At 34.5% G+C, this 10,935-nt stretch overlaps 1 pseudogene; it reads right to left on the reverse strand.

Annotated features, from left to right (window-relative positions):
* The window catches only part of LOC123005562, a 6,773-nt pseudogene extending 6,332 nt beyond the window's left edge, over positions 1 to 441 (reverse strand).
* Positions 442 to 10,935: the final 10,494 nt, after the last annotated feature.

The raw sequence follows: 10,935 nt of genomic DNA on the forward strand, positions 1-10,935 counted from the left end.
CGGAATTGAAGAGTAATTTTATAGAATTTATATTGAATTTATACTTTATTAATAAATTTTATATTATTATTATTTTTGTTGTTTCATTTATCTTTAAATAAAAATCAGTTATTAATTAATTAATCAATCAATCAATTAAGGGGAAAGTTGCAGCGGCCCAGCGGTCATTAAAATTGTAGCGGCCAAAGTGTAGCGGTCATTAAAGAGAAAGTGTAGCGGTCATTAGCTAATGACCTCATTAGCACTAATTGCCCGCATATAACTACTTCCATGGATTTGCAAATTAACGAATTTTGAGTGTGTTGTGCTTAAATTTAAAATGACGTTGGTCAGTTCTGGTGCAGTTCCGAGGCTCCTTGGGAGTTTAAAGGACAATTCATTGTATGATGAGTATTTGCTATTGCGCAATGATAACAACCTGTTTGTGTTTCGCTTATGCATCCTTTTCGAAAATGTCCCGGATGGAAACATTTGGAGCAAATGCCTCTCATTTTCGGATATCTATCGGTAAATTTACCCTCTTGTCTGTTTCTGTCTTGCCGTTGATTGCGATTATTGTTGAAATATGACTTGCTGTTGCTTGTCTGTTTTGCTTTTGGCGGTGCTGATGTTGCAGGTGTGCTTTTAACTGCTCTGATCGCTGTTCTGAGATTTTCGAAACTGTTTTCTTCCAATTGTCTGCTTATGATGTTTTCGTAGTGTTGTGCAATTGGCAAGATGTCGTTGATTTTGTAAAATTCTCCTGCTCTTAAGATTTCGTTCGCTAGCCGTAGGTCGATTCCTTGTAGAAAACTCTCCACCACCATTCGATCTCGATGGAAAATTTGAGCCGCTGACAAGTCATCTTTTGGGTAAATTCTATTGGCAATCATTTTCAAACGATGAGCATATGCACCTAATGACTCATCGGAGTCGCGAACACAACGTTGTAATTCTCTTTTCGCCTCTTCTTTGTTGGGTGTTTTTGAAAATATCTCTCTCAGCCAAGTACGCATTAGATAGCAAGTCTTTGGTCTTTCATTGGCTTTTAGTGCCAGATAATATTCTTTCGCACGTCCACGTAATTTTGATTCGATTACTTGGACTGTTACTGAGTCTGTCCACTGATTCTATTCAGCTATCATCTCGATCGCGTCCATAAATAAGTCGAAGTCTATACCGCCTGAATAATTTTCAACTCGATCTGCTGCTTGCATTCCACTTAGTGCGAATCTAAATGGATTCCAATGTTGCATTTGTTACACTGTCTACGTCGTACAATAAACTCCGCGAATGATTGGCAAGAACGGTACAGACGTGTAAAATTTTTCAAAAAATTCTTTCGATAGCTTTCCTATCTCATTCGGTTCCCCGGTTCTTGTACAAAAGTATGGTAAATATTTACTGTGTTGGCCAAAAACGTGATGCGCAACATTCAAAATATCGCTTCTTAGTGCCTTCGTGGCAGATACTTTGTCTTTTTCAAGTTTGTGGTGCTTGATCGCATCTCTAATCCCCATTCGCATACGCATTATTTTTGTGTCCAAAAGTTTTCGTTGTGGCAGTGAAAAGAAAGTATTAGTCGTAAGATTTTTTAATTTATTGCAAAAATTTCTAAGTTCTACTTTCTCTGCGGTTAAATTGTCATATGGCCGAGCTTCGATGATTTTTTTATAAGTGCTACTGTCACCATCTCCAATCATAATCTTATATTTTATTGCATGTTGTTGTACACTGGATTGAAAGCCCTTCACCAATATTTCAGATTCAATGCTTGCTGAACTTCCAAAATGACTTTTATTACAATAATGCAATTTCTCCTTTCCACCAGTGGTGTATTTAGGCTCTGAGTGGGCCCAAAAAAAAAAACCCTCGAAAAAAATTATATATTTAGAAATAATAACAACAATGTCAACACATATTTAAAACCAAAAATATATATTTATAAACTATATGTATAAACTATACAAACTATTCTATTGCCTACAGAAGAACTTTCCTTGACTTTTTTCAGCAAAAGTATTTATATCCTCATCTATAGCAGAAGAAGACTTCAACTTTTGAAGTTGTTCTTTTTCTATAGACAGTATAGTTAGATTCGATAATCGACCTTGTTCCACAGAACTCTTCAAATAACTTTTAATAAGTTTTAACTTTGAAAAACTTCTTTCAGCTGTTGCTGTTGTAACCGGAAGGATTAAAAATATTAAACACGCTGTTATGTCTTCGGGGAAACTTGATGCAAGACTACTGAAATGTATTAGTTATAGTTCTGCGAGTTTTTTAATAGTGTGTATTTTAGATATTTCCGATTTTAAACAGCTTTTTAAACTAATTATTTGATCATAAATATCAATAGTTAAATCACTATTATATTTATTTGCTAGTGCAGTTGCCCCATGTTTTATTATTTCATTTGAAGAGGAAAGCAGTTTATCGGGCTGTAAGATTTCAAACATTTTATTTAAATTACAAAAGCTGTTAAATCTTTGTTTTGTTTGAGAAATTAATATATCTAAACAACTGTAGTTCACGTGGACTTTAAAATATAATTCTGGATCAGAAATCCTTTCATCTTCTGATAACTCATAAAAAAACGTTTAGTGCCTCTTTGACTCTTATTTTTCAAAATAGGTGTGACGTTGCTATTTCTCTGGAATCATTTAACAAAGAATTGAATGAATTTTGATTCCTTATTTCTATTAATTTTTCTAAGAGATTATTCAATAAAATAGTTTTCTGTAAATCATTCTTGTTGTAAGGCTTTTGAAACAGGATTGATAATTTCAAACAATTTAGAGAAAAATATGGTAAGCACTATAAAAACGTAATTCTCTAAAATTTTTATCAAATTTTTACCAATCACTACGTTCGTCTTTTTTAGATGAAGTTAAATTTAATTGATACAAAGCTTTTATTATTATGGTATAATTTTTTCTTATAGTAATTAAAGCATCATTCCTTGAAGACCATCTAGTGGGGCATACTTTTTTGAGAGTAATTTTATATTTGTCACACGATACATTACTTAACATTGCCCAACGTTTTATGCTATTGTCAAAAAAAGAATAAATAATTTCCAAATTGTCAGAAAATTGTGACACTTCAGAAATATGTTTAGCAGCATCATTTAAAATTAAATTTAATGAGTGTGCTGCAGAATGAACATAATCAGCATTTGGTGCATGCTCTTTTATAAGAGCTTGTACCCCTCCATATCCACCCGACATTACATTTGCACCATCGTAACCCTGTCCCCTACATTTGGATAAATCAATTCCGTATTCTTTGATTGTATTTAAAATTTCACTTTCAAGTCCTGCTGCAGTACAATCGGATACAGATCTAAACCCTAAAAAGGACTCGCAGATTTTGATTTGTTTAGGTACATCATTATTATCTTTAATCGAAATATACCTAAAAACTACAGAAAGTTGATCAATTTTGAAAAATCTTGTATTGTATCCATAATAATCGATGTAAAAGGTGCTTTAATTATTTCCATAACAATACAGGATGATTCAGCTTAAATGACCCACTTGACCCCTCTTAGCAGAAAACCCATAATACACAAAGCAATTATTCCTTGATTCATATTAGAATTTTGAAAGTTTCATAAATCAAAGTTTGCTGTGCGAAAAATATCGGAAGTGTCACTGTCTGTCACACGCACATGCACCAATACATTGCAATCAATGGCAATTTTTCGAATAAACGCAACTTTATTTTATAGAAAAGGAATAGGTAAATCAAAAATTAATTACTTCATAGCCGATGCTCTATGTGGCCACCCGCACTCTGCTCACAAGCCACAATTCTATTCACAAAACACAAAATCAAACATCACTAAACACAAGATTATTAATAAAGTTTGGATTATTTTCTAATTGTTCCCAAACGAAATACCAAAAATCTAATCAGCATCTCGTAGTCCTTCCACTAACTGCATGCAATAGGGATGAAATTTATTAGTTTTTAAAATTCTAGAAACAGAAGATTGGATTATTCCCACTTCTCTTGCAATTGCTTTTTGCCCAATATGCCGATTTTGTTCAACAGACTCCAACATCAGAATTTTCTTCTCTAAACTAGTCACAGTTACTTCTAAGCTTACTTGCAGGCCAATTGTGACACAAACACATTTCCAGTCGTTTAAAAATTTTATGCGTAGGATGTAGGTACTTGTTGTCTTTTCCTGGGTGCATCTGGACTATTCGTCCTAACTGCCACTGAAGCGGAGGCTGATTGTCTTCCTTAATCGCGACGAGAGTGCCAACTGCGGGTACTTGGGCAGACAATTTTTTCCACTTGGTGCGGGTACTTTGTGTAGGGTGGTCACATACTCTCTCGACCACCTATTCCAAAAATGTTGCCGGCAGGCCTCAATAAATTACCACCGGGAAAGCCTATTGACACTGATGCTGGTGTGGTCCTTTTCAATTGGCGCCGTAATTGGATGTCCAATGAGGAAGTGTCCAGGTGTCAAAGCCGTCAAATCATTGGCGTCGTTGGAGAGCGGCGTCAAGGGTCGCGAATTGAGAATCGCTTCTATCCTAACTAACAACGTATACATTTCCTCATATGTTAAATGGTTTTCGCCAATAACCCATTTTATATGACCCTTAACGGATTTTATATCTGACTCCCAAATGCCCCCAAAATTTGGAGCTCGCGGCGGAATAAATTTCCATTCAATGTTTTCTCGCGTTAATTTACTTTTAAATTCTTTGCTTACAATTAATTGTTTTATTTCGCGTTGTGCGCCTACGAAATTTGTAGCATTGTCGCTCATGATATAATTTATGTTACCGCGTCTTGAAATTAATCTTTTTTTAAAGCATTGAAAAAGGATTCCGTGGTAAGATCACCCACCAATTCTAAATGAATAGCTTTGGTACATAAACAAACGAATAGATAACAGACCTTTTTCCTTTTCCTCTGTCTTCTTTAATTAAAATTGGACCTTCAAAATCTACCCCAATTTTAGAAAACGGCCGAGTAGGCATTATTGTTTCAATAGGTAAATTACCCATTATTTGCGTGTAGGGCTTTGGGTTTACCTTAAAACAGTTTATGCACTTTCGAATTACCTTACGCACTTGACTGCGGCCCGATACTGGCCAATAATTTAATCGCAGATGTGCCAATGTTCCCAACTAATGCCAATCGTTTTTTTCTCTTCTTGGTTGTCCAATATTATACAATTTTCCCGTGGGATATCAGGTCTCAACTCCATTGCTTCGGAACAATTTGAACCCCATTTTGATAATTCAAAACCCGCTTTACGGATAACTTCGATTAATTGCTGTTTAATTTGCATTAATTGTGAAATAGAGTTGGCCCCGAACAGCGCATCATCGACATAGAAATTATTCATAATGACATTGTAGGCCAACGGAAACCTATGACTTTCTTCCGTTCCTATTTGTTGGACGCATTTTATCGCTGGATATTATGATGGCGTTAATCCGTATGTGACTGTTTTTAATCGGTAAGTTTGCACGGTTAAATCTGGATTTTCACGCCATAGAATTTTTTGATAATTACGATCGTCAGGGTGAACCCAAATGCAACGATAGATTTTTGCGATATCTGTGGTCAATACATACACTGTGTCAATTTTAAAACTTGCAATCGGCAATTTCTCTCAACGGAAAAAGTTATTAATAATCACTCAAAATCGGTTTGGTGGTTCCAAGGGGGAATTAAAATGACATGATAAGTGACACACTTCCACCCACCCTTGAATATAATAAAAAAAATTAAAATTCAACGTCTTCGTTTTTGAATAATTGGAAAAATAACTTTACCAAATAGGCTGTTGTATGACATTTTTGAAAAGCGCTTGTTATGGGCATTCCAACGATATATCGCAAGTAGGGTCGTGCCATTTAAAATTTTCAACTTAAGGTGGCTGTGGCTTGAAGGGTGGGTGGAGGAGCGTTACTTACTATGCCATTTTGATTCCCTCTAAAAACCACCGAAACGGTTTTGAGTGATTCTCAATAACTTTTTTAGTTCTAGAGATCTTGGCGATTGCAAGTTTTAAAATTGACACCCTGTATAAATGTATTTGAAATTGAATTAAGATTGTAAATAAATCAGGCTGTATTACCGGACCTGCTAATAAATTGTCATTTAAACTCAAGTTATTAGAGCTTTTGCATGAACCGTCAAAGACTATTTAATGGCTTATAAACTACGTGCCAAAAAAAATTGCACCACCAAGAAGGAGTCAAGTTACAAAGCTAAAATTTTCACAGTACACTTGTCTTAAGAATTAACTGATTTAAATTTGAAAAAAATTAAAGCAAAAAATTTAATAATGTGTCACGTCATCACGGTTTACAATACACTCCCTAACTCGCCGAGGCATGCTCCGAATAAGGTGATCAATTTCTTTCTGAGGTATCTCATTCCAAGCTTGCTGCACATGAGGACGCAACTCTTCCAAAGTGTTTGCTTGTGGTCGAAATCCTCTTAAACGTCGACCCATGATATCCCACACATGTTCTATAGGATTTAAATCCGGAGAACGAGCTGGCCAAGGAAGAACTTCTACTTCTGTTTCTTGTAAAAAGTTCCTGCAAATCTGTGCAATATGTGGCCTGGCGTTATCTTGTTGAAAAACTACCCCAGGGTGTTCATTTAATAAAGGTAAAAGAACAGGTCTTAAAATTTCGTCGATATAATGATGGGCATTTAGTCTGCCGCCAATGAAGACTAAAAGAGACCTGTATCCAATACCAATTGAACCCCATACCATAACACCCGGCGTTACGCCGCCATGGCTGCGAACAGCGAACTCCATATTGTGCCTTTCTCCGCGGAACCTTCTCACCATTACTCGACGGTCATTTTGCCACAGACAAAATCGTGACTCGTCACTAAACATGATGTGATCCCATTCAATGGTCTTGACACCACTGAAGTCTGGCTGCCTTGTGTAGGGCAGTTAATGGAAGGCGTCGCAATGGTCGATAAGAATGAAGTCCAAATGACTCAGTACGTCGGTATATGGTGCGACTGGAGACCAATTGTCTTAGGTCTCTAAGGGCCGGTTTTTCAATCGTTGGTTAACCTCTAGTTAGTAGGTTTCTATAGACATTTTTGCAATTTAACCAATCAAAATGCTGCATTTTTAGTTTAATTAGAGGTTTAACTTTAACCAAAGATTGAAAAACCGGCCCTAAGCCAGTCCATTCCAATTACAGCCGAAGGGCGAAACCTATCCCTTACCGCCAATTGACGAAGACGTCGATCTTCACGCGCATTTGTTATCCTAGGGAGTCCACTTCCTGGTCGACGATGTTGGACGCCTTCTTCAGACCATGATGTCCATGCTCGCAGCACCGAAGTGTGGTTTCGATTTAAACGACGCGCTATTTCTCGGAATGAAAAACCTGCTTCGTGCATGCCAACAATTCGCCCTCTTTCAAAGTCAGACATTTGCTGAAAACGCAGTCTTCTCGCAATTCTTGGCATTCTCTATGATCAATACTTTGTGATTTTACACAAAACCCAGACAGTTTTGCACTGCGTTAGAAGAAATTACCGATTGCAAATGCTTATCTTTTACAAAGAAACCCAAGAAAACAACGAAATGATAGGGTGTTTCACTTTGATGTTTTTAATATTGACTCCTACTCACTAGATAATCATTTGGTAAAAATTTTGACCTTCTACCTTTATCCCTTCTGGTGGTGCATTTTTTTAGACACGTAGTTTATTTCGTAAGTTTTTTGGACACAACTTTCAATTCTTCGCTTGGTGGTGGCAATGGTATGTTATTTGCGGTTCTAAATTCCACGAACCAACGGCAATACGGTTTAGTACTGGAAGGTAGCGGCCTCACATTTTCCACCACATATCCCATTGGACAAATTCGTTGAAATAATTTTGTAGCGAGGTCAACAAATTCCAATTCCCAGCGGGCACACGGTAGTCTCGTTGGTAGTGCATCTAAATAAGAATAAGCCATTAAACCATCGTATTTTGTTTTCTTAGCGTTGCTTTAATATGTCCTTAAAAATTCCTTAAAACTCCTAATTTCATCCACATCTTCGTGTTTATTGACGCACCATCGCAATCCTGCTCTGCTCTACAATTTTTGTATGATCTCTAAAATTAACTGTGCAAATCACGTTCCTTAATACATGAAATAATACATACTATAAAAACAAATTTACATACTAATTAAAATATTACAAAATCTTACAAAACTTAAAATACTAAAACGTTAATACATTATAATAATACACAAATTTTTACAAACAAGTAACACATTAAAATTTCGATGTATTCTTCTTTTCATTGCAGCATAAACAGCTATTGGTTGAGTAAAATTACCAGATAAGGATGAACAAATTCACGATTAGCCTGTCACACCAAACTTTTATTTAAAAAACACAACGCGTTTCAACCACAAAGTGGTTATCCTCAGGTGAGAATAAAACTAACTAATTTAACAATGGTAATGCCTTCTATACTAATTTTTCCGACTTTCACTTTCCCTACCCCCAACTAACGAGTCGAGGGGAGAAAAGGGAATGGGCCGTTGTCTGAATTCGTAAGATTATCTCTATTTTTAAATATTTCAAGACTCTCGAAAGCGTCAAGAAATTTACAATTATTGACTACTCTAATAATTTTTACATTAGTTTCATCGATTTTATGGTCTTTTTCAAAAATATGTTGGGCCACACTTGATTTTTCAAATCTGTTATATCTTAAATGAGCTATGTGTTCTTTAAACCTAGTGTTAACTGGACGTGTTTGCCCAATATTTTTTGTTCACAATCTTTACAATTAATTTCATAAATCCCCGATTTTTGTAATGGTCCTACTTTATCTTTAGGATTACCAAGAAAACTTTTGAAACTTCTGCCAGAGAACTAAACAACTTGGTAGTCAAGATTTTTGAAAATTTTACTCAAACCTCTTGTGATTGAGGGAGTATAAGGTAAAGTTATAAACTGTGTTTTCTTTGGTGTGTTTGTAAAAGTCGTGGAATTATTGATCACTTTTCTAAATTTAACTTTTTGAACCATTTTGTTAATTATGTTAACATCAAAACCATTACATTTCGCTGCATCTTTAATAATTTTGAGCTCTTTTTCAAACCTTCCATGAGTCAAGGGAAAATTAAGAAGCCTGTGAATTAAAAAATTAAAACTCGCCATTTTATGTTGAGGACAATGATGTGAGTCAGCGGTGATATAGCGAAGTGTACTAGTGTTTTTTCTATAAATATCAAATTCTAGTACGTTATTAGTTCTAATTACTAAAGTATCTAAAAATGGTAACCTTCCTTTTACTTCTTTTTCACAAGTGAAATTTATACTTTCAAAGCGGTTGTTTAAAATTTCGAGGAAATGCTCAATGGTACATTTATTAAGATCAAAAATGACAAAAATGTCATCCACGTACCTTAACCAAACTCTGGGAAAATATTCGAGCTCATTTTCTAAATACTTTTCAAAACGGCTCATGGAAAGGTCAGCTAAGAAAGGTGACAATGAATTACCCATTGCCGTACCTTCTTGCTGTTCGAAAAAATTCCCCGAAAATTGAAAWRTKTTKYKYYWYRYRMAAWKYTSTGAGTCGAATATATTCGTTGATAACTTGCTGATCCAAATTATTTTGGAGCAACAAGTCTTTTAAGTAGCTTAAAGTTTGTGGAATCGGAACACTTGGAAAAAGAGAGCTAACATCAAACGAAACTAATAACTCATTTTCATGCAGTATAATATTTTTGACCTTATTTATAAATTCTAAAGAATTTTTAACCGAAAAACTAGGCTGCTGAAGTGGTAAGTTATTGAATTCGTTAGTTAACCATTTTGAAACCTTTGAAGTTGGAGCGTCAGTTGCTGAAACAATTGGACGGACTGACTTTCCAGGTTTGTGAATTTTAGGAAGACAGTACAGTTTGTTCCTAAACTTCAAAGGTTTCAAATATATTTGGAAAATATATGAGTTATAAATTATTCTTACCTGTTTGCTAATGTTTTTTTCTACTGGTTTTGTATAATCTTATAAAGATTAAACTTGTGAGAACCGAAAAGTCTTGTTTACAATAATTCCAGACAAACGCACTTTAACAATTTAGAGAAAGTTATTTAATGCCTTTATTGATAATTTGCTTTGCTTCAAACACTTTATTTAAAATAATCAATATTTTGAGGTTAGGTAACAATTTCTTTGTGTACTAATTTCAAAGTAAAACTACTAAACTAATGAAGTTTGCTTTTATTTTCATTTACATAATATTTACAATTAATGATTACACTGTTTTTAGAAGAATTTTTTGAATTATTATTTTCATTATTTAATTTTTTTGGTATGTTGGCTCCTCATGTGTTTTATAAAAAGTAATATTATTAGTAAAACTGTAATGATTAAAAAGTTTCATAAATACATTGTTTCGATGTTTTTCTGAATGTGAATGCCATTGTTGAGCATTTGAGAAAAAAAATTTATAGCCGTTTTTTCAATGTCCTAAAAATTAATGATTAATTTTTTTTTTATAAAATTTAATTTTTTTTTACTTACTGTTGTTTCATCGTTTATAAAACTTGTTATATTTTTTTMCTTATTATATATATATATCACGTGTTTCAAAAATGTGTGGCATAATTTTAACCACGAATACCCCTCTACAAATGAGAATAGAGAGCACAGTATTTGCTGACCTAACTCAAAAAATAGAAAAATTACAGCTTTCCAAAAATCGGTATGGAAAATGATTTTATGGAAATATTTTTGTTATCGTTTATCCGATTATTATGAAACTTTGCATGTTAAGGGACAAAAAGACACTCTTTGATATGGTGTAAACGGAAGTCTTGTAAAACCTATCGATTTCCGGTGACAATGGGACCCTTCCAGTTTTTGGGTCATAACTCCTTTTTTCAGCCTATTAACAGATATTTTTGATGCCAAAAATCAAAAGCC

This window comes from Tribolium madens, unplaced genomic scaffold (genome assembly GCF_015345945.1).
Source record: "Tribolium madens isolate multiple individuals breed KSU strain unplaced genomic scaffold, Tmad_KSU_1.1 Scaffold_20;HRSCAF=117;Tcas5.2_LG4, whole genome shotgun sequence".
NCBI classification, from domain to species: Eukaryota; Metazoa; Arthropoda; class Insecta; order Coleoptera; family Tenebrionidae; genus Tribolium; species Tribolium madens.